Here is a 25,168-nt window from a genome sequence, read left to right as displayed (position 1 = left end):
ATACAATGATTTCCGTTGCATCATGAGGAAGAAGGATAAGGGGCAGGTCCCGTTAGACTTCGGCAATGGGCTGTCTGGTGCTGTCCTCCACTATTATGGCCTGCGCTGTATACCTCCCCCACCCCCACCCCTCACAGGCTGAAGCTTTGAACAGCGATGAAACGGTGTTTGGAGATGAGGCCTTTGGGAGGCGGTTAGGGCTGGCTTAGAGTGTAGGGATGGAGCCCTCCTGATGGGATTCACTAAGTCTGTTCTCCTTCCTCCCCCATCCCTGAGTGCACACACCAAAGAAAGACCATGTGAGGAAATAGCCAGAGTGACCTGCCTTAAGCCAGAAGAGCCGGCACCTTGATTCTGGATGTCTAACCTGCAGAATTGTCAGAGGGAAGGTTCTGTTGTTAGGACAGCCACTCTCTGGTACTTTGTTCTGGCAACTCAAGCTGATTCTCGCATGTACTAGAGACACGTGTGTGGTAGGAAGGTCTGATGGAGGGTGCTGACATTTGCACCCTCGAGCCTGGTTGACGCAAGTTGTTGTTGCTGTTCTTGTTGTTTAGCCGATAAGTCACGTCCGACTTTTTTGGCAACCCATGGAGTAGTCCTCCAAGCTCTTGGGTCTGTGGGATTTCCCAGGCAAGAATAATGAAACAGGATGCCATTTCCTTCTCCAGGGGATCTTCCCAACCCAGGGATCAAACCAGTGTCTCCTGCATTGGCAGGCAGGTTCTTTACCACTGAGCCACTAGGGCTGAAGCCCGGTGAACAGGTTTAAATACAGCAAACACCACACGCTTTGCCACATCCAGGGTGAGGTGCCGGGGACTGAAGGCTGGTGCTGAAACACACCCAATAGAAGGGCTTGTGTTTGTAAAACTTCATCCTTTGCTGTGATCCTGAGACATCTGGGCCCCTCGGCACCTCATTTATGGATATTATGAACATCTGCAAGGGAGGGAATATACGTGTGCATATTTCCAAAGAGTGAAAACAGTGTGGGAACACATTAAAGGAGGAAAGATGAAAAAGAACACAGCAAAAGGATCAAACGCGGAAGAAAATGTTGGCAGGGCATGTAGGGTGTGGAAAGTGGGAGTACCATCTCCCAAATGCTTCGTGGCCCCCGGCATAGTCACATAACAGTAAAATTAGATTTTGACTAATTTTCCAGCATACGACTTGGCTGCAGAAGTAAGAAACAAAAAGAGACAGTCATTTCTGTTATTGGAAGTCTTCAGAAATAAAACTAGATTTGAAAATCTCACTGTATCCTTCCAGTTCCCCAGACATCGTCTCCAGCCCCTTTGAGATTGGTCTTAACCCAGGGCAGCTCCATCCTTTCCAATTAAGCCACACATTCCCCTGGAGACTCGGTCAAGGATATCAGACGCACACAGATGTCTTATCCACAAGGCACCAATTTCCCCCTTTAATTGTTTGCCTGTCAGAATCAATATCTCTCTGGGGTCTGCTTTTGGGGCCCAGCCAATCCATTCCATGGTGCTGATACAGCTCAGCTTATGCCAAACAGAGCTGCCGCCTCAGTCCCCATTAAGGGGACAAAGCACGCCATAATCCCAGATGTCATACCCCATGGCTACGGTAGGCGCTGTGACTTGAAAATCATAGCCTGTCAGAGAAGGAAGGGGGTCTAGAGACTGTCTCATCCCAGCCTGACATCTTCCTGAAAAAGAGACCGAGGGGAGCCCTCACACACAATGTGAGTTCCTGCCCACACATACCTTCTGATTCCCAGGCCGGTTCTGTTTCTACCCTGCGTAGTACTCCAGAGCGTCAGGTTTTAAATGATCTCTCCCTTTGATCACATGGCACATTTGCCTTTGATTTTAGACCTAATAAAATATGATTGGGCTTCCCTGATGGCTCAGACGGTAAAGAATTCGCCTGCAGTGCAAGAGACCCAGGTTCGATCGCTGGCTTGGGAAGATCCCCTGGAGGAGGGCATGGCAACTCACTCCAGTATTCTTGCCTGGAGAATCCGCATGGACAGAGGAGTCTGGTGAGTGGCAGTCCATGGGGTCGCAAAGAGTCAAACATGACTGAAGTGACTTAGCCCATGCACACCACAAAATATGATTTACCAGTTGCATGCTTCCAAGAACCCAAGACATAGAAAAAAAAGAAGAGTGAATTAGGGCTCACAAGAGACCAAAATTCTGACCATGATCCAACCTCTTATGAGTGACAGGCCCAACAGGTAATGTCACTGAAGCAAAGGCAGCTGATTATATTAAGGCCAAGGTGTAGTGGACATTGTTTTGACCACACAGCACCTTCTGAACTCCATGCCTGTTCGAGGAATTTCCTACTGTCGGAACACCTAACTCTACTAAACCATTCCAATAAAGATTAAAAAAAAACACAACAACATAGGGGACTTCCCTGGTGGTTCAGTGGTTAAGAATCCGCCTGCCAACGTAGGGGACACAGGCTCGATCCCTGGTCCAGGAAGATCCCATAAGCCAAGGAACAGCTAAGCCCACACACCACAACTACTGAATCCGTACATCCTAGAGACTCTGTTCTGCAACGAGAAGCCACCACAATGAGAAACCCACTCAGCACACCTAGAGAGTAGGCCCTGAGCAGCACCGAAGACCCAGTGAAGCCAAAAATAATTAGTTAAAAAAGAGAATTGAATAAAAGCCAGGTTCACACTTGCCCTGGCCCCGTACCCCAGCTCAGCCTATGCTCCAGCCTCAGACATAAAGTAGGGGACAGATAACCAGAGAGGCGAGATCTGTGGAGGACAGTGCAGTAGTGGCATGGGCATCTGTGCCCCAGGCTGCAGGGGTCCTGGGGCCAGGAGTGGCATCGTGGTGATAGCTCCACACCAGTCAGGAGCCCTGATAATGGCATCCCAGCGCCTGGCAGTCTTCTTGCTCAGTGTCCAGGTCCCAGTGTTCTTGGCCCCAGACAGCACTTTGACTGTGATTGGCCTGGACAAGGCAGCTGAGAGGGAAGGACTAGGGGTCTTCTCTGAGAACTCGGCCGTAACAATAAGAAATTTGAATATTGTGACTTCAGCACACTGTAACATTAATAATTTTTTCAGAGAAGTCAAATGTAGGCAGACGATCGATTTTCTTTTCCTTTCAAAAGAATTCTTAATGAAAAAGTTTGATCACTAATTTGTAGCACAAACCTTTAGTTCAGTTCAGTTCAGTCGCTCAGTCGTGTCCGACTCTTTGCGACCCCGTGAATCACGCCAGGCCTCCCTGTCCATCACCAACTCCTGGAGTTTACCCAAACTCATGTCCATTGAGTCAGTGATACCATCCAGCCATCCCATCCTCTGTCTTCCCCTTCTCCTCCTGCCCCCAATCCCTCCCAGCATTAGGGTCCTTTCCAATGAGTCAACTCTTCGCATGAGGTGGCCAAAGTATTGGAGTTTCAACTTTAGCATCAGTCCTTCCAATGAACACCCAGGACTGATCTCCTTTAGAATGGACTGGTTGGATCTCCTTGGAGTCCAAGGGACTCTCCAACACTACAGTTCAAAATCATCAATTCTTCGGGGCTCAGCTTTCTTCCAGAGAAGGCAATGGCAACCTACTCCAGTACTCTTGCCTAGAAAATCCCATGGATGGAGGAGCCTGGTAGACTGCAGTCCATGGGGTCGCTAAGAGTTGGACACGACTGAGCAACTTCACTTTCACTTTCATGCATTGGAGAAGGAAATGGCAACCCACTCCAGTATTCTTGCCTGGAGAATCCCAGGGACGGGGGATCCTGGTGGGTTGCTGTCTATGGGGTCACACAGAGTCGGACACGACTGAAGTGACTTAGCAGCAGTAGCAGCAGCTTTCTTCACAGTCCAGCTCTCACATCCATACATGACCATTGGAAAAACCATAGCCTTGACTAGATGGACCTTTGTTGGCAAAGTAATGTCTCTGCTTTTTAATATGCTATCTAGGAAACCTTCAACTGGATTGTAAATAGTAAGGGTTGATGAAAAGACTATTAGAGTGATTTGAAATCTCAACAAAAGGTATGGCTATAATTATTTATCTCTGAAGAAGGATCAAATGATCATTAGCTCTCCCCCCTAAAAGTTTTGAATTAGTCAGTGATCTCATTTAATGAAATTGAGTAAAACAAATACTCTAATGGGTTCCATAGTGATTTTCTTGTGAAATTTGTTGTGGGAAGCAGGTGGAAAAGAAAGATTCCCCTGAACTCATGCATAAGGAAATACACTTAAAGAAAATGGGTAATTTTATGCATCAGTGGGTTCTGAGTTCAATACAAACTCTGAGAAGAGATTTAGTCACCTTTGCTGCTATTAGTATATTCAGCAGGTGTCAAGAATAAACAGGCTGCTGGATTAAAGGGAATAATAGTAGTTAATGATGACTGTATTAACACCTTCCCACGGAGCAAGGATTGTATCTTGAAGTAGTTTTCAGAGGAAGAACAGGCTATAATGGGGACTGACCTCCGAGAGGCTGGAGACAAAGCTCAGGGTAAAGGAAATGCCAGTGGTGTTCTGTTTTCATTTAATCATGGACATTAACATTGCAAGTTAATTTGGAAAGCAAGGGGAAAGTTCTGACAATGGGCTTTGTACCTTCTCAAACAATTATAAGAATGATAACTCTAAAAAGGGAAGAATACCAGAGTAATAGAAATATTTGAGGTATTATTTATACTGAGATTAACTAGAACCTTAATATGCTGATAAGGTAAAATGTCCAACAGTGGAATTTTCCTGAACTAGCTTCTTTCAGTAATACAAGGAAAGTTTAACTTGGAGAATAATATTTATGTCAGTTGCACTGAGGTTACACATTATAGAATAATTTTCTTTGAACTGTTAATAACTGATTTTTGAGATATGGAAATTCCTTAGTTCTGACTTCAATTTACCGCTCTTTCTGTAAACACAGAACTACCATGTGGTATAATAAAATGATGGATGAAGGGTGTTGTGTGACCCCCCCCCCCGGGTGTTTCTGTACCCTTTTCCTAGGCACATGTGACTGCAGTGTGTGCTCAGTTACAGAGTCATGTCTTCTGCAGATGCTGCAGCCAGAAGGTTCTTATTTGAAGGATGACTTCACGGGAAAGTAGGCTCAGTGTGTTGATGAATTTCACTCAACAGTTTCCAGCTACTCTGATGATACCTGTGCTCCGTTACATGAACACATGGGGGAAAAGTTACCACATGCCACTGATTAGTATGTATTACTGAACCACTGGAAAATGTGTAGTCATCTGTAGCAACCATAAACACTGATGGTTGAAAAGGATATGTCCTCCATGTAGCCATGAGTAAAAAAAAAAAGTCATGGAACACCGATGGATATGGTTTCAAGCCAAGAAATAAAGAGAATTCAAAGGTTTAAAGGGTTTGACAGTTCCATAGCTGAGGTTAACATTCCACCTAAGCACCATGACTATAATAGTATGACTTTTTGACATATAAATAGACTCTGTATCTTTAATGAATATTTTCTTTTTAACACACCATTCCTGCAAGAAGACAAAACAAAGATTCTGATAATACATCTAGTTTTGTGATATCCAGGAAACTCATAAATATACTATGCCATCGAAAGTTTTAAAATTTATATTGTACATAGATCATTCTGGCAATGAAAGAGAGGGAATATAAGAAGGGAGATTGGAAAGGGAAATATTTCAGTAGTCTGTGTCAAAGAGTCTTGGAGAAGACTCTTGAGAGTCCCTTGGACTGCAAGGGGATCCAACCAGTCCATCCTAAAGGAAATCAGTCCTGAATATTCATTGGAAGGACTGATGCTGAAGCTGAAACTCTAATACTTTGGTCACCTGATGCGAAGAACTGACTCACTAGAAAAGATTTTGATGCTGGGAAAGATTGAAGGCGGGAGGAGAAGGGGACGACAGAGGATGAGATGGTTGGATGGCATCACCGACTCGATGGACATGAGTTTAAGCAAGCTCTGGGAGCTGGTGATGGACAGGGAGGCCTGGCGTGCTGTAGTCCATGAGGTCACAAAGAGTCAGACACGACTGAGTGAGTGAAATGAACTGAACTGTGTCAAAGCTAAGAAAGGTCTGAACAAGTACCATGTGCATAAGGAAGGAGACAGAGGGAGTTGTTTTAATTTAGAAGTGAAATCTCTCATACTCAATGATTCACTGAATGATGAGCTGGATGAGAGAAATGGAAGAATCAAGAATAATTCCTGGGTATTAATAATTCCTGAGACAGTATTGCTTAGACTTAGTCAGAGACTTGTGGCAAAATAAATATAAAACAAAGGCTACAAAAGAAATCATTAAACTAACTTGTGGCTTCATCAATTGGCATGTTGGCCTTATTGCATAGTCATTATCCCTGGGACAAAATCAAAGATGAAATAGGAATAAAATGAGCAGTGACATGGAAAAGGTGTCAGTTCCAAGTCTTCAGGAAAAGCAAAGAATATTGTTTGAATGCTGTGAGCTTCAGTATAGAGGCCAAGGCATCCTGTGATTTAATTAAGGCGCGTTGATCATAAATCTAAAAACCAGTTGCCTATGATGTTCCACACATTGTTGTACTGATATGATCAGAGAGTAATATCCTGAGAAACTCTTGTCTATGGATTTGTTTAATTTTTAATTTGTGTTGTTTAATGGAGACACACAGAATGCCAGGCTTTGGGTCAGTTTGGTACAATATTCTGTATGTGTGTGTATATGTGTATGTGTGCATGTTTGCTGAGAGAGAGAGAGAGAAGAAACACTGCAATAGTTCAGACTAAGCATCTGATTCAGTGACTAAAAGCAAGGACTAAATTTAATCCAGAGCCCAAGGATAGCCCAATGAAAGCAATGCAATGACCAAGTTGTCTAACACCATTTATAGACATCTATTTTTTTCTGGGTCAAGGCTGACCTCATTTGGTACAAATCCAACATCTGCAATCTCAACCAAATGAAACAAGATAGAAAAATTAGGTTTGCTTTTATTTCCTAAATAATTAGCCCTGGAATTCCCTTTTTCAGTCTAAAATGATGAAGCCATTTATAAAATTTAATGCCTAGCCATCTTTTCAGAATACATGTATTATGCAGAATGATTCCAAAACCAGATTTTTCCCCTTGCTTTACCCAAAAATTTGAAGAGAAACATTTCAGTAAAATCATTTATGGCAGAAATGTTTTAAAAATATGGAGGGGCTATTTGGGATCACTGCAGATGCTGATTGCAGCCAGGAAATTAAAAGACGCTTACTCCTTGGAAGGAAAGTTATGACCAACCTAGATAGCATATTAAAAAGCAGAGACATTACTTTGCCAACCAAGGTCCATCTAGTCAAGGCTATGGTTTTTCCCGTGGTCATGTATGGATGTGAGAGTTGGACTGTGAAGAAAGCTGATCGCCGAAGAATTGATGCTTTTGAACTGTGGTGCTGGAGAAGACTCTTGAGAGTCCCTTGGACTGCAAAGAGATCCAACTAGTCCATTCTAAAGGAGATCAATCCTGGGTGTTCATTGGAAGGACTGATGCTAAAGCTGAAACTCCAATACTTTGGCCACCTCATGCGTCGAGTTGACTCACTGGAAAAGAGTCTGATGCTGGGAGGGTTGGGGGCGGGAGGAGACAGGGACAACAGAGAATGAGATGGCTGGATGGCATCACCGACTTGATGGACATGAGTTTGAGTGAACTCCGGGAGTTGGTGATGGACAGGGAGGCCTGGCGTGCTGTGATTCATGGGGTCGCAAAGAGTCGGACACGACTGAGAGACTGAACTGAACTGAACTGATATATTCTTATTAATTACATCCTCATATCTATGGAGTTTTCTAGCAATGGTTATAGGAGTTTTGGTTAACATGCAAAGATAAATTTCTGTTTGCTAAATTATTCTTATTAAGGCAAATGTTGAAATATTTATTAGGTTTCAATAATGAATTAAAAGCTCCTTAGCATGGAAGGAAATATGTTTTTACTGGACAGTTCTTATGAGGCAGGTGTTGAAACAAAGTCTCAAGGTTAAAGTTTAATTGTTCAGAAAATACATGTAACCAAACCGTTGGAAACCTTAATTTTGTGATTAAAAGAGCATCCTGCTTTCTTGTTATTTTAACTTTTAAGTCCTCAGTTTTATGTGAAATAGTCACCTCTTAATAAAAGTGTAAGTATGATAAGAAAGATCTATTGTGAAAAGGGTTGTCGTGTGGGTTATCTGTCAGTCAGAATTATTATGAGTAGTTTGCCCTATTCTGTGTAAATTCTATCAGGAAGTAATCTTTTTCCTGGCAATAATATTTTCAATGAGCATATTAGATATTCTTCTATCTGTTCTTCAAAATCTGGGTTAAAAATATTACTTGAGATAGCAGTGCTGAATAAGATGCCACTTTGCAATAATAATACTTTTTCAAAGCTCAATTTTCTGAGTGTCTCTTTGAGAAATACAAAAAGATAAATTATTTTTAAATCCCTTATTTACATTGTTTCTACTATATTAAGGTAACAATAGTAATATTAGAGGCTACAGGGTCTCAAACAGTTATTAAAGACAATATAAAAAGACCATCTTTGGTAAGGCTGAGATTAAAAAGAAAGAAATTCTAACTTGATAATTGGAACTATAAATATATAATTAATATATAAACAGCATATGCATTAATATTATATAATGATTTATGTCTATAAATCAAATGTACATATGTACCATGCATGTTCAATCCTAATTGCTTTCTGTATCTTACTGAAGCTGCTATAGTAAAGCGCCTCCTAAGGTGCTGCTTTTGTATTCTCTAAATTACTTCAGTTCACCTCTATTGAGAGCAGATGGTTCAGCTGGTCTGGGCTTTATGCATCATTCCCAAATGGGATATTAATTCTGTGGCACAGTAATTAAAAGTTCCTGCTCTGAAGCTGGCTTTACCATTAACGAGCTGCGCACTTTCAGAGAGGCTACTTAACCTCTCTAAGCCTCAGGTTCCTCATCTGTGACCTGCGAATAACAATAGCACTGATTCCACGGGGTGTTTCGAGCTTTACATCCATGGAAGCTTCTGTGTGATGACTGCCTGGCGCAGAGTAGGCATGAGATAAATATCAGCCATCATCACCATTATTACTAAGAACTAAAGAGAATACAGAGAAGCCTATGGTCAATGGGGCCAAAAAGAGTTAGACTTGACTGAGCAACTAAACAACAACTGTATCAATTAACTATGCATATGACTTCTCAGGGGAAAAGACCTGCGTAAATATCTACTGCCCTTTCCACATAAGAATAGCAGGATCTCTGTTTATACACAAGAAGGAAAGCTGCGACATTGGGAGACTGTATTTCTGCGCTTGAGACGTAGAGACAGAGATTGAGACGGCAGTCGAAGCTCGAGTGTCCCACCTCCCTGCAGACGTGCCAGGTGGAATCCAGGGCGGCAGCGGAAGAGGCTTCTTGGTAACGGTGGTTTCCTCAGCCTCAGGACTGTGTGGAGAGGCTGTCTCTCTCTGAAGAAGTAAAACGCCTTCCCTTGGGTGACTCTCTGCCTGTATGTAATACCCAGAGGCAGGTAGGAATGAAAAGGAATGTTCCAGGGACTTCCCTGGTGGTCCAGTGGTTAAGACTTTGCCTTCCAAGGCAGGGGGTGCAGGTTTGATTTCCTGGTCGGGAAGCTAAGACCCCACAGGCAGGCGTGTGTGCTAGGTCCCTTTAGTCGTGTCTGACTCTGCAGCCTCATGGACTGTAGCCTGCCCTGTTCTTCTGTCCATGGGATCCTCTAGGCAAGAATACTGGAGTGGGTTTCCATGCCCACCTCCAGGGGGTCTTCCCCACCCAGGGATCGAACCTGTGTCTCTTACATCTCACACATTGTCAGGCAGGTTCTTTACCACTAGTGCCACCTGGGAAGCCCAAGAGCCCACGTGCCCTGCGGCCAAAAAACATAAAACAGAAGCAATATCATAAATTTATTAACGACTTTAAAAATGGTCCACATTAAAAAAAACTTCAAAAATAAATAAAATTTTTAAAAAAGATCGTTTCTCTGACTCAGTATTTCTCTGAAATTTCTGATTAAATAGATAACGGTACACACAGCCCAAGGACAGAAGCAATTTGTCAAGATCTCATGCTGACATGTGTAAGATAATCTCAAATCCAATTTTGATATTGTGGCGTGAACTTAATGTTTCATTGGACCAAGAAGAGGAAAAGCACAAAAACATGCAGTTTCCCAGAGAGTTATGGCAAAGCTCAGGCCTCTAAACAGAGATATAACCCCCTGAGACACCCAGCATCATGTAGGGACAAAGCAATAACGCCAGCTTGCTGGGTGATCTAACAGTGACTGCGTCATGCCCGTAAATCAGCTGTCTCCAATCTGTGTGCTTCAAACCCCTGCAAGGAGTTCATAAAGCATATCTAAACTGGGCTTGTTGATAAATGATATATATGTACATATTCATATACATACACAAAACAGACATAATGCAAATGCATGTACATGATACTTTCACTGTGCGTAGCAGCTACGTAAATATACTGTCAATGTTAGAGTTTTATTTTCTCAATCAAGAGATACTAAAAGTTTTTCATTACAGAGATCTGTAGAATGTTTTGGCTCAGAAAAATGACTCTCATGTGAAAATGCTGGAATACACAGCGAAACAATATTCCATTCCTAAGACATAACACTCTTCCACCTCTGAAGCATGATGAAGCAGCTGTGAGAATGGTTAAACGCTTGAGTTTGCATTTGGTTTTAATTGTCCTCTCCGTCTTTTTGTATGTGTCTGCACATACTAAGAATCCCAGGGACAGAGGAGCCTGGTGGGCTGCCGTTTATGGGGTCGCACAGAGTCGGACACGACTGACGCGACTTAGCAGCAGCAGCAGCACATACCAACTCATGACCTCATATATATGTTTGTGCTTGTGTGCTCAATCTGACTCTTTGTGACCCCATGGACGGTAGCTCACCAGGCTCCTCTGTCCATGGGATTTTCCAGGCAAGAGTACTGGAACGGGTTTCCATTTCCTTCTCAAGAGGATCTTCCCAGCCCAGGGACTGAATCCACATCTCCTGCAGTTCTCGTCTTCCAGGTGGATTCTTCACCCACTGAGCCATTGGGGAAACCTGACCTCATATGAATCACCAAATCCAAGACCACAAGGGCAAGATGAATAGCACAGTCAGGGTTTGTTAAACAAAAACCAATGTTCTCTGCTGTCAGAAGAATAGAACACAAGCTCATTTGGGCCCAGCAGAGGGAGAACGACCCTCTGCCTCAGTTGCATATTCTTTCTGAGCCCAAGGTAATAGTCCAAGTGATTTCAGAACAAGGCTAATGTGGAACAAGTCTCACTGTCCTCACCACTCTCACTGTTTTACTCTCAGGCAAAAACAGGGCAAAGTAAATATCAAAGTTATTCCAGGAAGAAGCTGGGAGATTTGATTTTAAATGCTCAGACATCTCAAGGTCAAGAGCATGTGTGGAAACTGGAGTGAAGCTGTATTGTCTACACTGTGATGGCTGAGTGCGGACCATGGCAGTTATCCTCAAACAAATGCTTTGGAGGGAGGGCTGCTGAAGGGGAGATAGGAAGATGTCAGCTTAGTTTATGGCCAGTGTCCGCACGTGGAATATAAAAGCTGCATCATCTATATAGATGCAATAAATTATTGCTGTTTGCTCTCACAAGCAATGATTTGTTTTATACATCTCCAGAATTATTCAATACTATTGAATTGGAACTCCAGCCAAAATTGAAACAACTTTTGTTGTCTATTTATTGATGCTTATTTGAACCAACCCCTTTAAAGACAGTGGAAAGTTAATTATAAATATTTGTGAAGATATTTGAATCTGAACCAGAAAATTTTAGATCACTTTTGACAAGGCTTTTTTCGGTCTGAAATAAATATTGCAGTTATTTATAAAGTTGTCATTCATAAAGCATTGCTTAAGAATATGCCTACTGTAGCATGCTACAAAGAAATAACCATCAATGAATCAATGAATGAAATATGGCCATTCTTCACATGATTCTTCACATATCTGGGATTATATGCAGGATTCTAATACATATGAATATGATAATATTATATCTGTATTGATATGAAAAGGCAAAGATCTTTCTTCTAATAAATAATTTTTTATTATTACACCCCAAATCCCCACTTGAGAGGAAAAATTTATGTAGAATTATGGAATATGTGTAATTTATGTGGAGGATTTGTGGTTCATCCATTCCTTCAGACACTTACTCATTGTCATTGTTGGTTGAAGCCAGACCATGGGATAGTGGAGGTTCAGATCAAATTTCCTTCATAGTCTGTTTCCCAGCATTGCCTTTTGGTGTTATAATGTTAATTTTTGTGCTGAGAAACTATAAGAAGTAGCCATCATAGATAGTTTTGGAAGTTTCTAAACTTCATATGTAAAGATATACACTATATAACTATATATAAATATATAAAATTATGTATAGAGATCTCCACCAGTGTATGCCAATGCCAGTATATATTGAGAGCCCTGTGATCTAAAATTCCATATAAAAAAACATTTTACTCAATTAATGAAAGAGTAAAATATTGAGTAACATCACACACAAGATTTTACTTGCTATGAAATGCTTAGAGTGTGGCTGTGTAATACAGCCTAATTCAGTAGAGTCCATATGTCTCAGCACCTAGTTGAGCTGGGAACAGATTTAACAGTCTTTAGTGGAAGTTGGGCTGACTAACATCCACTAATACCACACTGTTTAATTTATTGTTGCTCTAGAATACATTTTAAAATCTGGGCAAACCCTCTCTCATTTTGTTCTTTTTTCTCTCAAAATATTTTTTCCTATCATTTTATCTCACCCTTTAAGTTTGCTCATGGCTGAAATGATCTGTTCTATTATCTCTGTGTATGGTTTCTTTAAGTCTGTTTTGCCCAGGGAAGTCCAGTTTATGCCTGTTGTCCCATCATACTGTTTCATTCTCAGAGGTGTCCAGATTCAGATGATAAAGTATATACAGTAAGTCCCCTACATACAAACCTTCAGGTTGGGAACTTTGTAAGATGTGACTATGTGGCCAGCCCCTGTGTGCCAGCCATTGAACTGTTCAGTTCAGTTCAGTTCAGTCGCTCAGTCGTGTCCGACTCTCCGCGACCCCATGAATCACAGCACGCCAGGCCTCCCTGTCCATCACCAACTCCCGGAGTACACTCAAACTCATGTCCACAGAGTCGGTGATGCCATCCAGCCATCTCATTCTCCGTCGTCCCCTTCTCCTCCCTCCCCCAACCTTTCCCAGCATCAGAGTCTTTTCCAGTGAGTCAACTCGTCGTATGAGGTGGCCAAAGTATTGGAGTTTCAGCTTTAGCATCAGTCCCTCCAATGAACATCCAGGATTGATCTCCTTTAGAATGGACTGGTTGGATCTCCTTGCAGTATAAGGGACTCTCAAGAGTCTTCTCCAACACCACAGTTCAAAAGCATCGATTCTTCGGCGATCAACCTTCTTCACAGTCCAACTCTCACATCCATACATGACCACGGGAAAAACCATTGCCTTGACTAGACGGACCTTGGTTGGCAAAGTAATGTCTCTGCTTTTTAATATACTATCAAGGTTGGTCATAACTTTCCTTCCAAGGAGCAAGCGTCTTTTAATTTCATGGCTGCAATCAGCATCTGCAGTGATTTTGGAGCCCAAAAAACAAAGTCTGACACTGTTTCCACTGTTTTTCCATCTATTTCCCATGAAGTGATGGGACCAGATGCCATGATCTTTGTTTTCTGAATGTTGAGCTTCAAACCAACCTTGTGTGCCAGCCATTGAACTGTACTACTGTACTTTTCAAGGTACTGTACTATAAGATTAAAAATGCTAATTTTTTGTGTTTTTATGTATGTATTATTTGTGTCAAAAGTATTATAAACCTATTACAGTACTATATACCTGTAATATATACGAACTAGGTCTACTCTGAGTGTGTTCATAACTCCAACTTGTAAGTTTAACAAATTTAGCTAGGTACCCAACTAACACATTACCTAGTTCATATGAAGGGAACTTACTGTAGTTCACAATTCTGTCCATTTTATTCTTGCCCACAGCTCTCACCATCCCCTGACTTTCCTGCCTCCCGGCTGTCCATCCAGCTTCATCACCTATTCTGTTCCATCCTCCAGTATCCGTTCTTCCTCTGCCACCGTCTCTACTTTGCAGTCCCAGTGAATGTCCCCCTTCTGCTTTAAATGGCTTAAAATATGTATGCTGAATAAATTAACTAATCACTTCTCACATGTTTCCCCCAAAATGTTTTACATTTATTTTGTCAAAATTCAAGAAACATCTCTATTGAGATTTTCTGCTTCATTGGTCTGGATATTAGTATTATTGTTGGTTTTGATCCAATAATAAAAATGACTATAGTGGAACTTTTGTCTTGATTTCTAGTCCTATTATTGTCTTTGTGAGGCAAAATTAATAAAGAACTAAAATTTGACATAATGATATAAATTATCTGTTTAATTCTCAAAAAATGTCTTTTTTTTAATAACTGATTTCATTTCTACTTGTAGATCAAGTATATCAGTTTAGAAAAATTGGTAGTAATATGGTCATAAAAACATTTTGTATACTTTATCTTCTCTCAATTGAAGTAAAGAAAAGTTTGGTTTAATTGGGACAAACCTTTTAGGTTATGCAGAGTCTTAAAATATAACTCCTATCCATATGTCTTAATAGTCTGGAATGCTATTTATTTGATATACTTCATACTCATCTAAAGGTGGCCACTTTCCATCTTTAAGAGTTTCTACTTAGTCAAAGTAGGAGAGGATGGAGTGTATCCAAAATGAGAAGATGAACCTAGATGGAAAAAACCATGATTACCACTGAGATACTAGCAGCTGCTTTTCTTTTTAAAGTCCTCCATTTCACCATGTTGATTTTAAAGAAAAATAAACTTAGGGCTTTTTTTGCTCTAGAGAATAGCAAGAAAAAAAACTTGACCCACTGACTAAGCCCTTGATAGCATGAACACTTTGAAATGTTAGACAACACATAAAAGCATCAAGCACTAACCTTTCAGGATTGAATGTTACCAAATAAACAGCCGGATACTGCTGGCATTAACACCTATTATTGTGTTGCATTAGTTTTATGGATACAATAAACCCTCCTGGATGATGAACATTTTGTAATTCAAAGAATGACTCATGGAAAAATATAGTTTTCATTTACTAAAGTGCTGTAGGATTGAATTTAGAAATGTCTTGCTGTGTTGAAATTGATTCAATTTGAAAGGCAATCCAAAAACTACAATAAACGTTAAAAATGTACGAGTATGTTTTGCTTCTTTTGTTTATTTGGGAAAACAGAAGCAAATATAATAATGGTCCTGGGACCCACTGCACAGTTATATCTTATTACATAAGCAAGCATTATCTAAAACAGTCACGATGTCACTTCTGTTTGTGCAACAAATAAACATAAATGAAATAAAATCAGTTTCTAAAAGATGTTAGATGGCATCCAATAAAGCGTTGCAACTAAAGTTCACTCTGTCAAAAACTTTTTTGAATGTTTGTATATCTTGATTTGGGTTTCCCTGGTGGCTAAGTGGTAAAGAATCCACCTGCCGATGCAAAAGATGCAGATTTGATCCCTGGGTTGGGAAGATCCCCTGGAAAAGGCAATGGCAATCTGCTCCAGTATTCTTGCCTGGGAAATCCAATAGACGGAGGAGCCTGGTAGGTTACGGTCCATGGGTTTACGAAGAACTGGACACGACTTAGCAACTAAACACCACCAACGCCTTGATTTAGATTGACTTTGGCCACCTCATGCGAAGAGTTGACTCACTGGAAAAGACTCTGGTGCTGGGAGCGATTGGGGGCGGGAGGAGAAGGGGACGACAGAGAATGAGATGGCTGGATGGCATCACCAACTCAATGGATATGAGTTTGAGTAAACTCCAGGAGTTGGTGATGGACAGGGAGGCCTGGCGTGCTGTGATTCATGGGGCCGCAAAGAGTCGGACACGACTGAGTGACTGAACTGAATTGAACTGAATGGGACAACATCTGGATTTTTTGTTGTTGTTTAGGTCACTAAGTCATGTCCGACTCTTTGTGACCCCATGGACTGCAGCATACCAGGCTCCTCTGTCCTTCACCATCTCTTGGAACTTGCTCAAACTCCATGTCCATTGAGTCAGTGATGCCATCCAACCATCTCATCCTCTGTCACCCACTCTCCTCCTGCCCTCAATCTTTCCCAGCATCACGGTCTTTATCTCCTTGCTCTCCAGGGGACTCTCAAGAGTCTTCTTCAACACCACAGTCTCAAAGCATCAATTCTTCAGCGCTCAGCTTTCTTTATGGTCCAGCTCTCACATGTGCACATGACTTCTGGAAAAAACCATAGCTTTGACCATACAGATCTTTGTTGGCAAAGTGATGTCTCTGCTTTTTAATATGCTGTCTAGGTTTGTCCACTGCAGATGGTGACTGCAGCCATGAAATTAAAATACGCTTGCTCCTTGGAATAAAAGCTATGGCCAACCTAGACAGCATGTATGGATGTGAGAGTTGGACCATAAAGAAAGCTGAGCGCCAAAGAATTGATGCTTTTGAACTGTGATGTTGGAGAAGATTTTTGAGAGTCCCTTGGACTGCAAGGAGATCAAACCAGTCAATCCTAAAGGAAATCAGTCCTGAATATTCATTGGAAGGCCTGATGCTGAAACTGGAACTCCAATACTTAGACCACCTGATATGAAAGACTGACTCCTTGGAAAAGACCCTGATGCTGGGAAAGACTGAAGGCAGGAGAAGAAGGGGATGAGATGATTGGATGGCATCACAGACTCGATGGACATGCGTTTGAGCAAGTTCTGGGGGTTAGTAGTAGACAGGGAAACCTGGCATTTTACAGTCTGTGGGGTTGCAAAGAGTTGGACCCGACTGAGCAACTGAACTGACTTATAGGTTTGTCATTGATTTCTTCCAAGGAGCAAGCATCTTTTAATTTTGTAGATGCAGTCACCATCCACAATGATTTTGGAGCCCAAGAAAATAAAATCTGCCACTGTTTCCACTTTCCCTCCATCTATTTACCATGAAGTAATGGGTCTTGCCTAGAAAATCCCATGGATGGAGGAGCCTGGTAGGCTGCAATCTGTGGGGTCGCTAAGGGTCTGACACGACTGAGCGACTTCACTTTCACTTTTCACTTTCACACATTGGAGAAGGAAATGGCAACCCACTCCAGTGTTCTTGCCTGGAGAATCCCAGGGACGGGGGAGCCTGGTGGGCTTCCGTCTGTGGGGTCACACAGAGTCGGACACGACTGAAGTGACTTAGCAGCAGCAGCAGCAGCTGTTGGGCTTCCCTTGTGGCTCAGCTGGTAAAGAATCTGCCTGCAATGCGGAAGACCTGGGTTCGATCCTTGGGTTGGGAAGATCCCCTGGAGAAGGGAAAGGTTACCCACTCCATTATTCTGGCCTAGGGAATTCCATGGACTGTATAGTCCATGGGGTCGCAAAGAATCAGACACAACTGAGTGACTTTCACTTCACCTCAATGGAACTGTATGCCATGATCTTAGTTTTCTGACTGTTGAGTTTTAAGCCACCTTTTCACTCTCCTCTTTCACCCTCATCAAAAGGCTCTTTAGTTTCTCTTCACTTTATGCCATTAGAGGATTTCTTTAAAGTATCTGATAAAGTCATATCTAAGGATTCACCAAGTGATTCTTTGAAGATAAGTCTAAACCAACACAGTTAGACGGAATCATTTTAAACTCGGAATCTGTATTTTGCTTTTATCTGATCTCAAGCATGGAATTAAAAGCCTTAAGCAATCACCTACCACTAATAATTTTCTCTTTTCTTCTTGAGGATTTAATTAGATCAGACTCTAAGGAGCATAAAGACTTGTTGGTCATCCCAGCAAGGGAGCAGTTAGAGGAAATGATTTCTTAATAGCAAGAAATGTCTTTCTTTGGGATCTTAAAACTAGAGTAGATTCTCATCATTCTGGATTTTTGGATGCATGAATGACTTTTCAAAGACTCATTCATTGCAATGGTTTACTTTGAATGCATTCCCAGAAAAATATTTTTTTGAGTTCTGAAGGTTAAATTTTTTAAAAGGTCACACAGCAAACATAACTTAATCTTCCCCTATGGGAGATGGTTAACTCTAAATCACACTGAATTTAATTATAACAGGTCCTTATAAAACCATACACCTTTCTCAAGGTTTTCAACATACATACCTTCCAATATGTATAGCTGTTTATATACAGAAATTAACAAAGAAAGAAAGCAAGGAAGCAAAAGAAAATTTGGAGTGCCAAAATAGATACGTCTTGAAGTATTCTCTTTCTAGTCTGAAATTCCATGATCCTGTGACTGGGTTATTTTTACAACAACCTGGATCTTTTACAACAAGCTTGATCTAATCTTTGCCAAAGTTGCAACATCCAGCTATAAGCAAAGAAACACAAGAAACACAAAGATTAGAAAACCGAACTAGAGTGACCCTTTTTCTCTGGGCTTAAAAATCAGTACATTTTCTCTCCCTTTAAAAAGTTTGGGAAGAGAAAAATAATACTGTATCATTGCATTTGGTTGCTTCACTAAATCTCAGTTGGAAAAAATAGTGGTACAGTACCATTTTCCCATTACAGTGTAATTTCTATATACAGATCATCTTCAATATTCCACTCTGTCTTGAAAGTATGCTTTGATAATCTGGTCGACAGAGTTGCCATTCTAATGTGTTACCTTAGAGAAGACACAGGTAACTTTGCTGTATAACAAGTTACATAGTCACACAGCGGAATGTTATTCAGCAGCTGGTTCAGAGTTTGATGGTTTATAAATTGTGCAAATATCTGAGATTTGGAGATGAAAGGTACTATTATGTTATTACCATGAATGTACGATTATTTAAAATACTGTGGTGTAACCCAGGCCTGCAAGAATCTATTAAGTTAACATTATGCATTCTTTGGGTTTTGAGGTTTCTGAAACTCATCCATCATTCAGTGCCAATTGACATTTATAAATACCACAAAGACTAACGATCAGGCGGCTTTGTTTCATTTCTCTGCGCTCCCTCTCCCTCTTCCTGTTCCACCTTCTTCCTGACCTCTGTAACCAATCATGACTTCTTTATAGTCATTTGAAAAACAGTGTTGAAATGTTTATATACAATCGATTTGTAATTAATTGGAAATGACTTGATGGGGCTGTCTGATGCCCGCTGGTAAAGGAAAGCCTGGGTTATGTCTAATGGGTTTCTTTCCACCTCGTTCAGCTATAACGCGTGACGAAAAGACTGTAAATGAAGATGGACTGTGTAATGAATTATGGCTCTCCAGATGGACATGAAGGACAGGGGAACAAAAGGCTTTCGTCTGAAGGGATGCTCCGTAGAACAAAGTCACAGGTACCACTTTTCAATTTTTCACATTATTTTGAAAGGTTCTTTGGCCTTTATACCACTTTCAACAAAAATTTTATGTAATCAAGAGAACCAAATGAATGGCAGCTTTAAGAGAGATCTGAATGGAGCATTTATTTTCCCAGCAACTTTAGCTGTGTTCAGTTTCATCTCCCGTGAGTCTGCTCCTAAGGGCATCCACATGTGCTCCATACGTGTTTTATCTAACACCTTGCAAAGCATTTTCTTAAAATGTAAGTCTTGGCAAGATTTTGCCTATTGACTCAAAGCCTAAAGTGATAATTAACTCAAAAGACCATTATGATGTATGGAAAAATCATTGTGCATTGGAAAAAAGCCATCTATTTAGTGAGACAGTTTAGATCCAGGAAAGTAAAGATAGACGGGTTGGATTGCAATCTCACACTGACATTTGATGTCTATTTATTTCACTTTTACATTTCTTTCCTTGTCCTTCCTTCCTGCCTCCCTTCCTTTTGCTCCTTCTTTTAGAAATACTTCTTAAGAATTTCCTATGTGCTAGACTTATACCAGAGAGAAAAAATTAATAGGTCCTGATGAACGGGCTTTAGGGTCTATTGGAGACAGACATTAATCAAATAGTTGTTTCACTGAAAATGTATAACTGCAGAACAAAATATATATTCCAAATGAAAGAAAAATAGCTCTATAATAGGGTTAAACAAACAAACAAATCTAACACTGATAGCTTAGAATGTTTGACATCTGGAAGTCTTGTTATGAGGAGAAGCATTTGAGCTGGAATATGAAATATGTGGAATTAGCTCAATGAAAGGAGGATGGAGGAAGAAGTAGCCTATGAAAAGATCCTGTGATGGGAGGTTTATATGAATTGTGTACCAGAGAGCAGAATGCAATGGTCAGTGGTTTAAAATGAGATTGGATAAGGAGTGTGAAAAGGTGCTCAATATAGTTGTAAAGAAAATGCAGATCAAAATGACAATGAAATATAACCTCGTGCCTGTTATGATGGCTGCTATAACAAAATTAGGTAAGTTTCGGTGAGGATGTAGAGAAACTTCAGCACTTGGGCACTGTTGGTAGGACGGTAGTATGGTATAGGCACTCTGGAAAAGAGTACAGGAGTTCCTCAAAAATTAAAAATTGAACTATCATATGATCCAGCAATCCCACTTCTGCATGTAAATCCAAAAGGATTAAAATCAAGATATCAAAGAGATATCTACATACCTATGTCATTTGCAACACTATTCACAACAGCCAAGATATGGAAACAATCTAAATGTTGATAAAGATGATGAAGAAAAGATAGTATGTCTGTATAATGGAATGCATGCATGCTCAGTCACTCGGTCATGTCTGACTCTTTGTGACCCCATGGACTGTAGCTGCCAGAGCTTCTCTGTCCATGGAATTCATTCAGTCTTAACAAAGAAGGAAATCCTACCATTTGCAACAGCATGGATGAACCTAGAGTACATTATGCTGGATGAAATAAGCTAGTCATAGAAGGACAAATGTTGCCTGATTTCACTTATATAAGATATCTAAAATAGAGAATGGAATGGTGGTTACCAGGGACCTGGGGGGGTGGGAAGAGAAATGGAGAATAGTTTCTCAATGGGTATAAAGCTTCTCATATACAAGATGAATATGGTCTAAAGACCTGCTGTACAACACACTGTGCACGTTAAAATATAGTAAGGGGGACTTCCCTGGCAGCCCAGTAGTTAGCACTCCACGCTTCCACTACAGGGTGCAACAGGTTCAATCCCTGGTTGGGGAATTAAGATCACACCAGCTGTGCAGTGCAGCCAAAAACAATAAATAAACAAAATAAAATAATAAAATATATTGAGGCTAGAACTCATGTTAAATGTTCTTACTACAATGAAACACAAAAGAACACACATTTTTTGGAGGTGATACATGTACTTGGTATCTTGATTGGGCGATGGTGTCACAAATGTAGACATATGTCCAAACTCATCAAAACTTATACATTAAATATGTGCAGATTTGTGTTTATCAATTTATATCTCAACAAAACTAAAAAAGATAATTAAATGAGGATGGATAAATAAGGAGAGATCAGATCTCATAAGGGTCTAATGGGTCATCAAACTGCTGAAGGGTTTTGAATTAGAGAATGCCAAGACTCAATTTTTTCACTGTAAAAGGGCCATTAAATTGCAATATGAAGAGTGGATGAGATGGAAACAAGAGTGAATGCAGAGTAACGAAATGCAGAGGTTATTTCCGAGTCTAAGCAGGACCACGAGGTGGACTCCTATCCCTAATTATTGAAACTAAATTAGAAAAGTAGGGTCATCACAATGGTCTTTGGTCTGTTTCCATCTAGGAAATGTTTACATAGATGTGGCTTCCCCTCTAGGAATTGACCAGAAATCACAGCAGGGAGAATGACTGGCAGAGGTATACTGAACACATCAGTCTTATTGCCTGTGATACCCAACATCACTTTCCAGTTAAAGTCACCTGCTCAGAGGAGTACAGGCAGGCAATTCTTTAATAATGACTATCAGAGTTGATCAGATTAACCTCCCAATTAAAGGCAGTTCTGTTTATGGGCTGATTCTTGAAGTGATCTGGTATGTGAATAGAGTGTTTGATGCCCAAGACATGACACTCCAAGTACATCTTCCTTCGAATAGTGATTCTCAATGGGAGCAATTGTACTTTTCAGGAGATATTTTCAGTATCGGAGACATTCTTTTTAGTCCTAAGCTAGAGGTATCGGGTATATAAAGGACAGTTGTTGTTCAGTTGTCCAGTCTTTGTGATCCCATGGACTGAAGCATGGACAGGGACACTAGTAAACATCCTCCAAAATGCAGGACAGCCCCACAGCAAAGAATTTGTCCCAAACGTTAATAGTATGGAGGTTGAGAAATGCTGACTTCCAAGAACTGATGGAGACATCCGTGTATCAGGAATGTGTTCATACATGCTTAGTCATGTCTGACTCTTTGCAACCCCACCAGGCTTCTCTGTCCATGGGATTTTCCAGGCAAGAATACTGGAGTGGGTTGCCGTTTCCTTCTCCAGTGGATCTTCCTGACCCAAGGATTGAACCCACGTCTCTTGAGTCTCCTGCACTGGCAGGCGGGTTCTTTACCGCTGGTGCCACCTGACAGTAATGTATCATGAATATGGCAGACAAAAAACAACTCCTCGTTTAGCCATGGAAGCTACATGAGAAATGTGATGATTAAGAAAAACAGTCTAGACACGATCTAACAGGGCAGCAGTTATCCGCAGCACCTTGGATGTTTATCCAGCCTTGTAACTGATGCACGAGTGTATGGATAGCCTGTCTGAGTAAGTCAGAATGAACCCATAGAAGCAGCATCTCATCCAGAAGCCTCTAAACAAAATCAAAGCAGAAGCCGGAAGAAAACTTTTGTAGCTCCTAAGATGGTTCCAGGTGACAGCGGAGCCTTTGTGTTGTTCTCTGAGAACAAGGGATGTTGGGGGAATCATGAAGAATGAATTCTTCCGTGAACTTATTTAGCAACATCAAGTCCTTTCTCTTACGGCCCAACATAGTCAACTGGTCTCCTAAGGCAGGAGCTTATTATCATTTAGTTCAAGCTCCAGCTTCCTTGGGAGATTGAAAACTATGTCCCAGCTATTTTAGTACTTCTTCTGTCTAGAAGTCTGTCTCAAGTCTTCCGTTCTCCAGTGTCCTGTCTGTCGTGCTGAGAGCAGATGCTGGCCAGATGCCTAAAGTGAGACGGGCACAGGCTCTGCATCCAGACAAAATGTTGTTCAAATCCCAGCTCAGCCACTAGTTAGATCTGTGGCTGTGAACACACTCCTTAATCTTTCTGAGCCTTAGTTTCATGGTCTGTGCAATGTGGTTAATAGCCCATCTTAAGCAGTTGATAATTAAATGAGATAATAGAAAATGCATGGGCCTTTTGCCTGTATAATTAAAAAAAATTTTTATCCTAATTTCTGATTTGGAAAAGCACTCAAGGTGAGAAAAGTAAAATACATACTGTACTAGAAGCAATTGGACACACATAGGCTATTTAACCACTTCACAGAGACATGGCATTAAATTGAGACAACTTGAAAGACATGATATAGTGACCTAGCTTCACTGCTTATTGGCAGTCTTTTTATCATCTTTTTCATTTTTATTTCAAAGATGTCTCATTCCCTTCCTGTCCTCTTTCCATATCTTGCATCTCTGGGAAACCCAGCCCAAGGTGACACATATCTGATGCTCAAAATTGCATGTTGAATTACATAAGTAAAGTGTCCTCTTTGCTTTTCCTATGACTTACCTTTCTTATATAATCCCAGCAACATCAACTACTTCTGTCATAACGCTCCTAGGGTCATTCCCAATGCCTTTTACATACATTCTTTCCTTAGAAATAAGGTAAATAATTTCTGGCCGTATGAATATATATTTCAGATTCTAATAACAAGCAAAAAAGCTGACTACTACTGTGAACTATTACTCAAAGAAATAACTTTAGATGTCCTCATTAATGTCCTTCCTCATTAATCTTCCAGTAATATGAATAGTATTAGCATTTCCATTTAAGGAAATGCAGACTGTATGTCATTCGCATTGGATTAAAAGCAATTCTAAGAAAATATTATAAAATCAGATAAAAATTGTGATGTTGTATGTCACATTGTTTTAAATATTAAAGTAGCAAAATCTTCCTAGTTCTAAATTCAGGATGTTTGGGATATTTAAATTGGTCTTCATCGTTTCTGTAAAAGAAAACTTTTAAATTCACTCCTTTTATAGATCTTGAATGGCCAGATACAAATCAGAACTCAAACCAATTCCCACCATCTCTGATGTAAGCTCCCATTCTGTGAGCTGGATGACTTAATGGAAGGCCGGGGCAGATCAGTTTACTGTAGCACAAGGTGTCTCTGTCCCAGGATTTTTGTCCCTGCATTCGTAGCCAGTCCAGTCATATATCACACACCTACTTTGGCTGTAACTGGAGACAGCTGATGTACAATAGTGCTGAAAGAAAGGTACTTTTTCAGCCAGGGGACATTGTAACAGATCCTGCTTTGTCTAGTGTTGCCACACAAAGTACCCCCATTCCATCCTTCCTAAAAGGGCTTGAGTGATTGAAAGGGAAAAAACAGAGCAGAATAGAGTGGGTATGTCTGAGAGAGTCTGGCCACTCAACATTCCAAGTGTGATGTAACTTAAATCTTGGAATATTCTAATTTTATTTTTTAACTGGCGACTCAAAAGAAATTTACAAGAAAATTGTGTGTGTGTGTGTGTGTGAATTTTCACTAGTTTCCCTCAAGAAGTTAGGATGTTTCAAAGACTCAAGATGTTAAAGCTTGGAACTTAATACAATTAGTTTTGAATTTTATCAGTTCAAAATGTTGAATTATGAATCAAGGCAACATTTGGAATATTGAATCTTGATTAAAATGAAAGGAAAGAATGTTACTATTCTTTTTCTGATAAGAAAAGTATAAGAAAAGTCATCTGCACAAATTCACAAAATATGTTAGTGCTAAAGATGGATCATCAAAATGCTTTTGAATGACCCATTTAATGAGACTTGCTGTCATGGCAGTTTGAATAATATGAAAGAAAGCTAGGAGACTAGTACTTTTGTTGAGAGTCCCTCAGCACATGGAAAGCAGACTTGGATGAAAATGCCGACACGTTCCTTGGCAATTATATCTGACTTCCTCTTCACTAAGGATACAGAAGATCAGAGA

General features: G+C 40.6%; 1 protein-coding gene across 19 annotated transcripts in view; it reads left to right on the top strand.

Annotated features, from left to right (window-relative positions):
• TLR3 (toll like receptor 3) overlaps positions 1–25,168 on the top strand; it is a 447,684-nt gene that overhangs the window by 313,116 nt on the left and 109,400 nt on the right. For all 19 annotated transcript variants that reach the window (XM_088832563.1, XM_088832565.1, XM_088832564.1 and 16 more), the window contains one exon: positions 19,292–19,423. The gene's annotated coding sequence lies outside the window, so the exon portion shown is untranslated. The remainder of the gene's footprint in view (positions 1–19,291; positions 19,424–25,168) is intronic.

Source organism: Moschus berezovskii, chromosome 26, assembly GCF_049115385.1.
Source record: "Moschus berezovskii isolate FMDL1 chromosome 26, NW_MosBer_1.0, whole genome shotgun sequence".
NCBI classification, from domain to species: domain Eukaryota; kingdom Metazoa; phylum Chordata; class Mammalia; order Artiodactyla; family Moschidae; genus Moschus; species Moschus berezovskii.
Note: the sequence above shows the minus strand (reverse complement) of the source record. Positions and strands in the feature narration are given on the sequence as shown.